This window comes from Camellia sinensis, chromosome 8 (genome assembly GCF_055761805.1).
Source record: "Camellia sinensis isolate YWXY chromosome 8, ASM5576180v1, whole genome shotgun sequence".
Lineage (NCBI taxonomy): Eukaryota > Viridiplantae > Streptophyta > Magnoliopsida > Ericales > Theaceae > Camellia > Camellia sinensis.
Genome location: NC_138968.1, coordinates 155,943,034 through 155,953,363, shown reverse-complemented (window position 1 = coordinate 155,953,363; position 10,330 = coordinate 155,943,034). Strand labels below are relative to the sequence as shown.

The following is a 10,330-nucleotide window of genomic DNA, read 5'->3' as shown; positions in this document are numbered from 1 at the left end:
AAGACGTGGGGTTGGAAGACATACATCACACATACGCACACTTATTACAACATTGCCCTCGCGTAGAGGGTCTGAATAAATAATATATAGTCCCAAATGAATAATTACAATCAAAATATGTATAAAACCCTAATTAATTAACAAATTAAATTAGGAAAGCAATAAATTGGCATGCAAGCCAGGGACTGCCTCAAATCTGCTCCGGATGATGAATGATGCATGCTCCGGTTGCCTTTGTCAGAAAATCCCTTGTGATGCCCCGGTTTGCCTCTGTTTGCAATTGTTCTTGGAATGTGTGTCAAGCTCCGGAAGGCTGCCAATTTCTGATTTGCTGCAACAGAGAGCAACAAAGGGGCATGGCAAAGTATTTTCACATATGTATGCATGACTACTCTTCGGGAAGTGTAGTCCTCGATCCTCGTGCCACCAATCACGCATATCGATGCATGATGGCTGAGGAGTCGAATTGCACGACTCAATATGAAATGAATGCACATATAAACACAACAAGACCTAAACTCCATCATGGATAATCCGGAGTGTCGGTGACTGGGAATTGAGACACGTTCCGTCACTCGAAGTACGAAACGTCCCTCGTTTCCCGTGCTCGGGCTAACTCCTATCCCAAACACAATGCAATATGCATGACATGCATGAATCCAACTAATATACAACCTAGCATGCAGAATGCTATGAAATGGCATACACGATGCACGAGGTAACATGGCATACACAATGCGCTAACATACAACCTAGCATACACAATGCTATGAAATGAAATGGCATACACAATGCGCAATGGACTTATACCAACATGAGTGGACCTCAGCCACACTCACATTAGCGGCCATGAGATGAAAATGAGACACTCGAAATGCGTGCACACATGCACGCAAACCGAGGACCAAGCCTAAGGCATCAAATGCCACTCTATCCAAAGCATGGCAAGGCATGGAACATGATATGCAAACATGAGAATTTCAGCGCTGAAATATGCTACAAAACAGCCCCGAAACATGGAAACATGACACCCGATGCATAGAATGAATCCCGAAATTCGAAACTAGGCACATGGAATGACTTACAGCTATACAAAGCATGCATTATTTGATCATGAAGCATAAAGACAGATGCAAGACAGTCCCAAAACATGCATATTTCTAGTTTATAACAAGTCCTAAAAATAAACGCAAATAGGGCTAACCTATCATGCAAAAATGGCCCTAAAAGAGAGATTAAACACAAAGGGACAGCAGCTGGCCCCAAATGGTAAAGAGCCTTTCAACAAAGTTGAAGAGGGGCTCAAAACAGGGCACTTTATAGTTTACATCAAGCCACGAAAATAATCACAAATAAGGCCAAACTATCATGCAAGAAAAGGCCTAAAAGAGGGGTAAAGAGACAAGTGGCAGTTGCTATTCTCAAACAGAGGAGAGCCCTTCAACAATGTTGAAGATGGGCTCAAAACAAGATATTTTACAGTTTATAGCAAGGTCCAAAACAGCTCACAAATAGGCTTAAAATACTATGCAAAAATTGACCTAAAAGAGAGATAAAGAAGCAAGTGATAGCAGGAGGCCTCAAACAGAGGAGAGCCCTTCAACAATGTTGAAGAGGGGCTCAAAACAGGGCACTTTACAGTTTATGACCAAATCCAAAACAACTCACAAATAAGTCTAAAATACTATGCAAAAATTGGCCTAAAAGAGATAAAGAGGCAAGTGATAGTAGGAGACCTCAAACAGAGGAGATCCCTTCAACAATGTTAAAGAGGGGCTCAAAACAAGATATTTTACAGTTTATGGCAAGGTCCAAAACAGCTCACAAATAGGCATAAAATACTATGCAAAAATTGGCCTAAAAGAGAGATAAAGAAGCAAGTGATAGCAGGAGGCCTCAAACATAGGAGAGCCCTCAACAATATTGAAGAGGGGCTCAAAACAAGCTATTTTATAGTTTATGACCAAGTCCAAAACAACTCACAAATAAGCCTAAAATACTATGCAAAAATTGGCCTAAAAAAGAGATAAAGAAGCAAGTGATAGTAGGAGACCTCAAACAGAGGAGAGCCCTTCAACAATGTTGAAGAGGGGCTCAAAACAAGATATTTTACAGTTTATGGCAAAGTCCAAAACAGCTCACAAATAGGCCTAAAATACTATGCAAAAATTGGCCTAAAAGATAGATAAAGAAGCAAGTGGTAGTAGGGGACCTTAAACAGCAGGAGGTCCTTGATCAAACATGAAAAGGGGCTCAAAATATAACTATTTACAGTTTGGGTCGGAGCCCAAAAATGCTAGCAAGTATGGCTTAGATACAAAGCAAAATAAGGCACAAAAGAGAGAAAATGGGACTCACCCTTGTAGACCAATGGACCAGCAGCTCTTGGACCAATTTTGGGAGCTCTTCACCTTTGGAAAGCAGCCTCAAGTTGCTGGAATGGAGGATGGAGGCCTTGTGCTATAAGGTGTAGGGTAAATGGTGTAGAACTTAAGGGGTTTTGAGGGTTGGAATAGAGAGAGAGAGAGAGATTTAATGTAAGAGCTCCAAACCAATTCTTGTAACCCAATTCAAATGGAGCTGGGGGGTCTGGTTTTATAGAGGGAGGAGTGGAGGAAAAGGGGGGGAAAACCAATTCAAATTTTTACCCAAAAGGGGAGACCCTCGAACAGTGGGTGAAGTGCAGAATAGCTGGCACAGCTAGAACACACTCAGGAGGGCAAAAATGGTCGGCCAGCTAAAAAGGGCCAAAGTGGTCGGTCGACTAGGCAAGGTGGCCGACCGACCAGTTCAGGTGGCCGGCCGACCAGGTCAAAAGGGTCAAGGTGGCCGGCCACCCCCTAGGATGAAGCCCCGGAAGTTATCTTTCCAATGCCGCAAACCTTGCATCAAAATTCCTCCTGTGCAAAAAGTTATGCCAGTTTTCGTGAAGCCGCGCAGATTCAGTCCAAACGGACTTCAACCAACCATATCTCCCCCACCCGAACTTGTCCTTAGGAGATTCTTGAGTGAAAAATGAAGCCCCAGAAGTAAGCTTTCCAATTGTGGTAACATCGTATCTTAAATCCAAGTATGCAAAGAGTTATGCTCGTTTCGGTGAAGCCGCGCAATGTTTTCCTTCTTCCCGGATTTATGCTGAATCACTTTTGACCAAAAAAAGCTGGTTTTTCAGAAAAATTGCTAGCCTCCCACTCTTCTACAACCTTTTTAACAACGAAAATAAGGTCTCCACCAAAAATGAACCCAAACCGATGCAAAGCGAAGGTTCGGGGGCCAAAACACGCGGTCCGGGAGCCCGAAAACTGACTGTTAAGCACCGAAGGTGGCGTTTGACCACGAAGTTGGTCTCTCGGACCCCAGTGTTCCTCAAAAGGGAGAAAATAAGGTGTATACCAAAAATCGGAGCAAATGGAGGTGATTAGGCGGTCCTGAACCGAGGCACACGACCGTCGGCTCCAAAAAATCGAAAACCGGGCTCCAAACGGAAAAAATGGCCTACGACCACGAAACGTAGCCTACGGCCACTGAAAGATGGTCTACGAGACCTCTCCCTCCCTTCGGGCAGAGAAAACAGGGAAAACAAAACCTGATTCGCAAACCGAGGCAAGGCATGAAAGAGTTTGGAAGTCTAGAGGCAAGGCTTGCAGCCGGGACTCTGAAACTTCTGAACGAGCACAATATGCAATATCACCGAGCGCTCAACTGGTGACGTCTGAGTCTTAAGGTCGGTCAAAAATAGGGTGTCTACAGATACATACACCGTTTTCTCCTAATTTAGCTCCTAATTCCCCTATGGATAATTGTATTTCTCTTGAATATGACAACAGTCCAAATATTGGTAACAGTCCAAGTATTGGTAACAATCCAATTGTTGGTAATAATCAAATCAGTGAGAATAGTGTCTCTGCAAGGGGTAAAAAGCCTATGGGTAGAAAAGCTGCAAAAGAATTATTTCGGAGAAATCAAGTTGTTGAAGCTGAAGTCCAAAAAATGAGTATACAATTGGAGACATTTAACCAACACTTTGCTGAGAAAGAAAAGAAAAAGCTGAAAGAAAAGAAAAAATGATTCAAGCACTGCAGGAGATAAAAGTACTTGATATCAAAAGACAAGAACATGAGATCAAAAAGGAAGAATATTTGATAATGACTACGGACATTTCTCATTTGGACCCTCAAATGAAAACATATTACACAATGCAAAAAAATAAAATTTTCGCCAAGTGGTTCACACATGTTAGCAACCAAAATTACTATTTTCTTTTACCTCCTGATGAATAATTACGAAAGAATGTATTTTTTAATTTTGCAATGTCAACCCAAATTACTATTTAATGTATTTTTTAATTTTGCAACATAAATTACTATTTATTATTAATTTTTTTTTTTAAGTGATATGTTGTTTTTGTCCGCAGCCAAAGCCCCATGTGAGAAAGAGTGAAGCCATTTGGACAGAGACTTATTTTATTGTCATCTTTTCATTTTCAGTTAAGATATTTATTATTATATTTATAATTTTAAAAACATCATTAATACATTATTTTTCTAAATGTATTTGTAAATAATTTTTCATTCATTTATAATCTTATCTGCATCACAACTATACAATCATTACATTGAATATGGATCGGTTCATATCCTACTGACAATGGTTTAATTTCAACGACAATACTACGTAACTCAAATTTTGTGGCTCAAAAGTGGCTTAAATGGCCAAAACGACGTCGTTTTGAGTACAGAACAATATAAAAATAACCAAAACGGCGTCGTTTTGGCCATTTGAGCCACAAAATTTGAGTTACGAGACATTTTCCTAATTTCAATTGAAGAACAAATGACATAATAGTCTTTTTTAACTACGGTGATACTACATGTACTAATTAATGTATACATTAGTATATCAATTAGTGTTATGCCATTATTACTGGAGAAAATTAGTCTAAGGTCCCTCTCCCATTTAGTAATGGAAGAGATTCATAATATTACTTTATGATGTCTAAGGTCCCTCAACCCCTACATTCATATATCATAGAGAAATTTCTCAAATCAAACCTTATCTTTTTTTTTTCTCTCTCTTACTCTAAACTCTCTTCCTCTGCTAAATTCACTTCTTCTCCTCTCTCTCTTTCATCTCTGCGTCTCTTTCTCTCTTTAAAATGTTCTTTCTCTAAAGCAACAATCTTGATCTTCCAGATCGTCTCCATTCACCACCACTGCCATGTCTATGCTCGTCTCTGATCTCTACTTTTCTCGTCGGAAACTTCCATCTCCGGCGGTTCTCTTCTCGCAATGCTGCCCGGGTGAAAGATAGAAAGGACACATGGTGCAAAAAGTCAATGGAGAAGCTCTCGAATATTGTCCAACTTATCGTGAAGTGATCGAACGTTGCTACGATCCTCAGATCGGTCAAACCCTAGCTCCAAGTAGTCTTTTCTAGGGAGCAACCTTTCCTTGCTTCTATGATCCGAAATTGGTTGCCATTTCTTTATCCTTATCTACTTTTTGAAAGCATCAAAAACAAGAACAACATTGAAGAAGACTTATGGTACTTGGAAAGGGTATTAGGTATGATTTTTTGATTGTTTGGTTACTAAGATTATGTTGAAATTTTTAGAAAAGTGAAAAATAATATTTTTTAGCCTTTGGGTTGTTTTTGCCAGAGAATATAGCCAAAGAAATTTCAATACTCTGTGTGAGAAATTTGTACTAAAATTTCTTTGGTTTGGTTAATTTTCTTTGTGATGTTCAATTTTCTCTGAATTTTTCTAGTTTGATCTCAGAAAAATTTCAATTTTCTCTGGTTTGAACCTAGAGAAATTCTTTGGGAAGTCTAGAATTTCTCTGATTTGAAAAGAATTTCTCTAATTTGGATTGAATTTTCTCTGGTTTGGACCAGAGAATTTCTCTGGTTTAGATTAAATTTTCTCTGGTTTGGACCAGAGAATTTCTCTAGATTGAATTTTCTTTGGTTTGATTTGAGAGACTTTAAACATTATGAAAATATTGAATATCTTTTGTGTTATAGAATCTTAATACCAGGGAACTTAAAAAAAAAAAAAAAAATTCCTTATTACTGACCTCACTTATTATACAAATTACAAATATTCAAAATTTTTAAAATTATGTCACATCATCTATTAATATACTAATTAATATATTAATTAGTACAAATGACTTATTCTTTTAACTCATCCATCAAGTTTGGTGTTACTTATTCACCGCTAATAATACATATTTTTATTCATCCATATCCATTCTTATAAACACCACTTTAAAAAATGACATGATAAGAAATTGAGTTTAGATTAATTAATTTCTAAACAAATAAAAATTAACATACAATAATTCATGTTACTGAATGTAAATTCAAATGTAATTTTCAAGATAGCATTTTTCATAGAACAAAAACTTAAAAGGTCTCGTTTGGGAAACGATCGGTTTAGTCAAAAGGTTAAAAAATTATTAAAAAGTCAAAAAGTTAACACCTTGTACCAAAAAGTCAAATATTCTCATTTTTCTCTACTTTTTGTACATCTTTTCGTAAAAAGTCAAAAAATCATCCTAAACATACTAATTTTTTTTACATCATATTTTAACTAAAAAGTCAAATAATTACTAAAAAATCACGTTCCCAAACGAGGCCTTAGGCTTTGCATTTGATTCCTCGTGTATGCCTATGAGACTTGTCTGTTTGGAGAGAAAAATACAAGGAATATGTACATTTCTTAGTAGAAGGGAATAAAACCCTTCATCATCATCAGCTGCATACTGAAAGGGAAAAAGAAAGAACAGCAAACTAAAAGAAAAGAAATGGATTGAACATTCACTGAAAAACACTCTGCTCTTTTGAGGAGACAAATGTTGTCCAATAAATTTGACTCTGGTCTGGATCTGACATAAAAATTAACGACATATAGTCCTCTGCAATTGTAAGTCAAGTAAAAATATCACTCCACTCGAGAGAAAAATCAGGAAGAAAAGCAAATCCGCCATTCATAAATCACAATAATAACATTCAAATTTCTATACAATAACCCATCAAAGAATTATTCAAAAATTCCAAAAACAAAAGAAAACAAAGGGTGAGAGAAGAAACCGACGATAAACTTCCAAAAAAGGCAATGCTTAAGAAAATGGAAGAACTTTTGACTAGCTAGCTACCTGTCAAAGCAACTGAGCCTGTACTGGACCTGGAGTGACCACTGGGCTCGGAGGGTTGAAAGTTGGAGGCGGAGCCGCCGTAACAACCACCGGAGGCGGCGGAGGAGGAGGAGGAAGGGGAGGGGAAGGCAGAGGTGGAGTCGGTGTTGAGCCAGGGTTTGGGGTAGGTTGAGCTGGCGGCGGCGGTGGTGGTGGGTTGGGGTTGGAACCCAAATTTGGGTTAGGAGTGGAAGGTGGGGTGGGGATGGTGGTGGTGCTAGGGCTGGGATTGGGATTGGGGAAAACCGGCGGCGGCGACTGGTGGCAAGATTCGCCGGAGCATTTGTGGGATTTGGTGTGAATGGCGTGGCGAAGAAGCCCAAATCCCAAGAGAAGACCAGTCACCACCAGCACTGTGATTATAAAGATGAAGATCTTTGTTGCTTTACCCACATAACACATTTTTTTTTCTTTTTTCTTTTCTTGCCCTTTCTTTTGATTGTGGGTTTATTGTTGGAGAAATGAGGTACTAATTAGAAATAATAAAGAGAACATAAGAGATGGGTTTAGTTTGGAGACTGGTTTGGGTGCTTTTTTAGGAGATAGGTTTCGTCCTCTTCTTCTTTCTTCTTTTTTATTTTCATGGGTATTTGGGAGTGAAGAAGTGGACGAAGTAGAGGGGTCACTCTGCTAAGTCTGCTTCATCTGGAGTTTGACTCTGGTTGAGTTTGACAACTGTTTTTGAGGTTTGCGAAGCAACGGAAATGACACATGAAGCTAACAAAAAAATTGTTAAACTAATTTAGGACTCTTTTGAAATCAGTTTATAGGTCAGTTTTAATTTATTTAGGTTGTATAATATCTTTTTATTTTTTATAATAAATTAAAAAATTAATTTATAATTCACTTCTCAAATGTTTGTTTAATGAGGGATGAATTGGAAGTTTATGTTCGTCTTGTATAATCCATCTTAATTTGGTTTGAATAATTTGAATTATTATTATTCACACAAAATAAGTTAATTTAATAATTATAATATATTTAATTTTTTAACTTTATTATAAAAAAATAAGTGATCTATTTTTAAAAATATACTTGTTATCTTTTTTTTTTAATAGATAAATATGATAAATTTAATAGATTACGGTTATTAAATTAACTTAATTTATTTTTGGATGATGGCCTTGTTTGGTAGAACTTATTTTCAGCTTATTTTAGCTTTTAGTTTAATTTAAGTTATTTTGATGTATTTGGCTCAGCTTAACAATACAGCTTATAACTTTTTGTAAGTCAAAAATCAACTTATTCTTTGAGTGGGGAAGAGAAGCTTAATTTATAAGTCAAAAATCAGCTTATATTTACAGCTATAAGCTATAAGCTGTTAAGCTATAAGCTATAATCACTTTCTCACAGCTCTACCAAATGGGGCCGATATATACAAAGAACTTGATAAAATAAACAATTTGAATCGTAAAAACAAAACTCATGGTAGGTCTTAAGGATCCAAACAATAAATTGGAGGAAAGCTAGAGAGACCTGTAAGGACTAATGATAATTTTGTAAGAAGATATAAAAATGAGAATCTAAGGTTACATTTGGTAGAGTTTTGTAATTATGATTTGAGAGCACCTGGCTTGTTTTCACTTTTCAAAAAACACTTTTCAGAAAATTTTACTTTCTTATTTTTCGTGTTTTTTTATTTTTACTGAATTTTTTTAATATTTTAAGTAATTTTTTTACTTTTTAGACACACCTAACATAAATACACCTAAAAAGTAAAGAAATTGTAAAAAAAAATCTTTTAAAAATTCACTAAATACCAAAAATACAAAAAAAATATAAGAATTCAGTACATTTTTTGTATTTTTATGTATTTATTAATTTTTTAAAATATTTTTTTACAATTTTTTTTTTACTTTTTAGATACATCTAAGTAAGGTGTATCTAAAAAAGTAAAAAAAATGTTTAAAATTTTAAAAATATTCATTAAAAACAAAAAAAAAAATATGAAAACCAAAAAAGTTAGTTTTCAAAAAACTTAATCCAAAAAACTCAAACCAAACACACTGAATTGTATTATGAGTTTGTGAGGTTTGAAATTATGATTTGAGTGTGGAAAATTTGTTTGGTAAAGAGTTTTGAAAATAGTTTTAAAAAGAATTTTGATTTGAGTAAAGAATTGTCGATGTGACATTTGATATTTGATATAAAAATTTACAACTCATAATTAAACATACAACTCAAAATTATTTTAAAGCACATAAAAAATTCAGAAAATATATTACATTTTCAACAAGAGTATAATATATAAATTCATTTTTGGAGAAAAAAAAAAACTACCACCATATTATTCTGTAAAAAAAAAAAAAAAAAAAAAAAAAAAATCTATCCATATAACATAATAACTCTAGTGTATCATGAATGTGAAACACGTATTGGTGTTTTTTTTATGAAATTATGAATAAAATTTCTGAAGGCGTAGAAATGAGCCGTGATTCCGACTCTCAGTACCGCGGCACCCCAGCACCCCCACTTCCACGTAACTGGCAATAAAAAAAAAAAAAAATTAACTAATGATAGAAGACCCCAGCACCTCCACTCACGTCCAACTCATTTTTGGCGTAGAAATACAGTTATTACAGTGTGTGTAAGATTATTGATGATAAATTCAACCTAGCTGGGACATTTTCGAAAGGAATAATGCTTGGGACCCTCTTTTGGGGGTCACCCTCTCACCCCCCTTTGCCACGTGGCAGGGGGTGATTGGTGGAGCAGGAAAAAAAAGAAAAAAAAAAAGAAAAGGTAACCAATGAGAGAGAGAGGGGGTCAAAGGGGGTGGGGGGAAAAGGGGGATGAATCATTACTCTTTGGGAAGAGCCTAGGTGATCCCAATTAATAGCGTGAAATTAATTTCGGGGTTGTTGTGCACTTATGCTGCACGGTGGTATTATATTAATATATCAATATATTTTATGTTATTATTATTAGTGCTATTTATTATATAAATTATAAATACTTTCAAACATTTAGAATTATGCCATATATTATTTGTTAATATATTAATTAAGAGAAATGGTATGTACCTTAAATATTTTACTAAATATTTTATCAATCCTCTCACGGTGAAATTCACACAAATTCACATGTATGTGGGTCTCACATCACGTGAGAGGTTTGGTAGAATATTTAGA

The 10,330-nt window shown here is 35.8% G+C and overlaps 1 non-coding gene across 1 annotated transcript; it reads right to left on the bottom strand.

Moving 5' to 3' along the window:
• Positions 1–6,011: 6,011 nt before the first annotated feature.
• On the bottom strand, positions 6,012–7,931 carry LOC114260171 (uncharacterized). The gene is made up of 2 exons (XR_014338499.1): positions 7,161–7,931; positions 6,012–6,920 (listed from the first exon to the last, which is right to left on the bottom strand). It is a non-coding gene; the product is annotated as an uncharacterized LOC114260171 (transcript).
• Between the last annotated feature and the right edge of the window lie 2,399 nt (positions 7,932–10,330).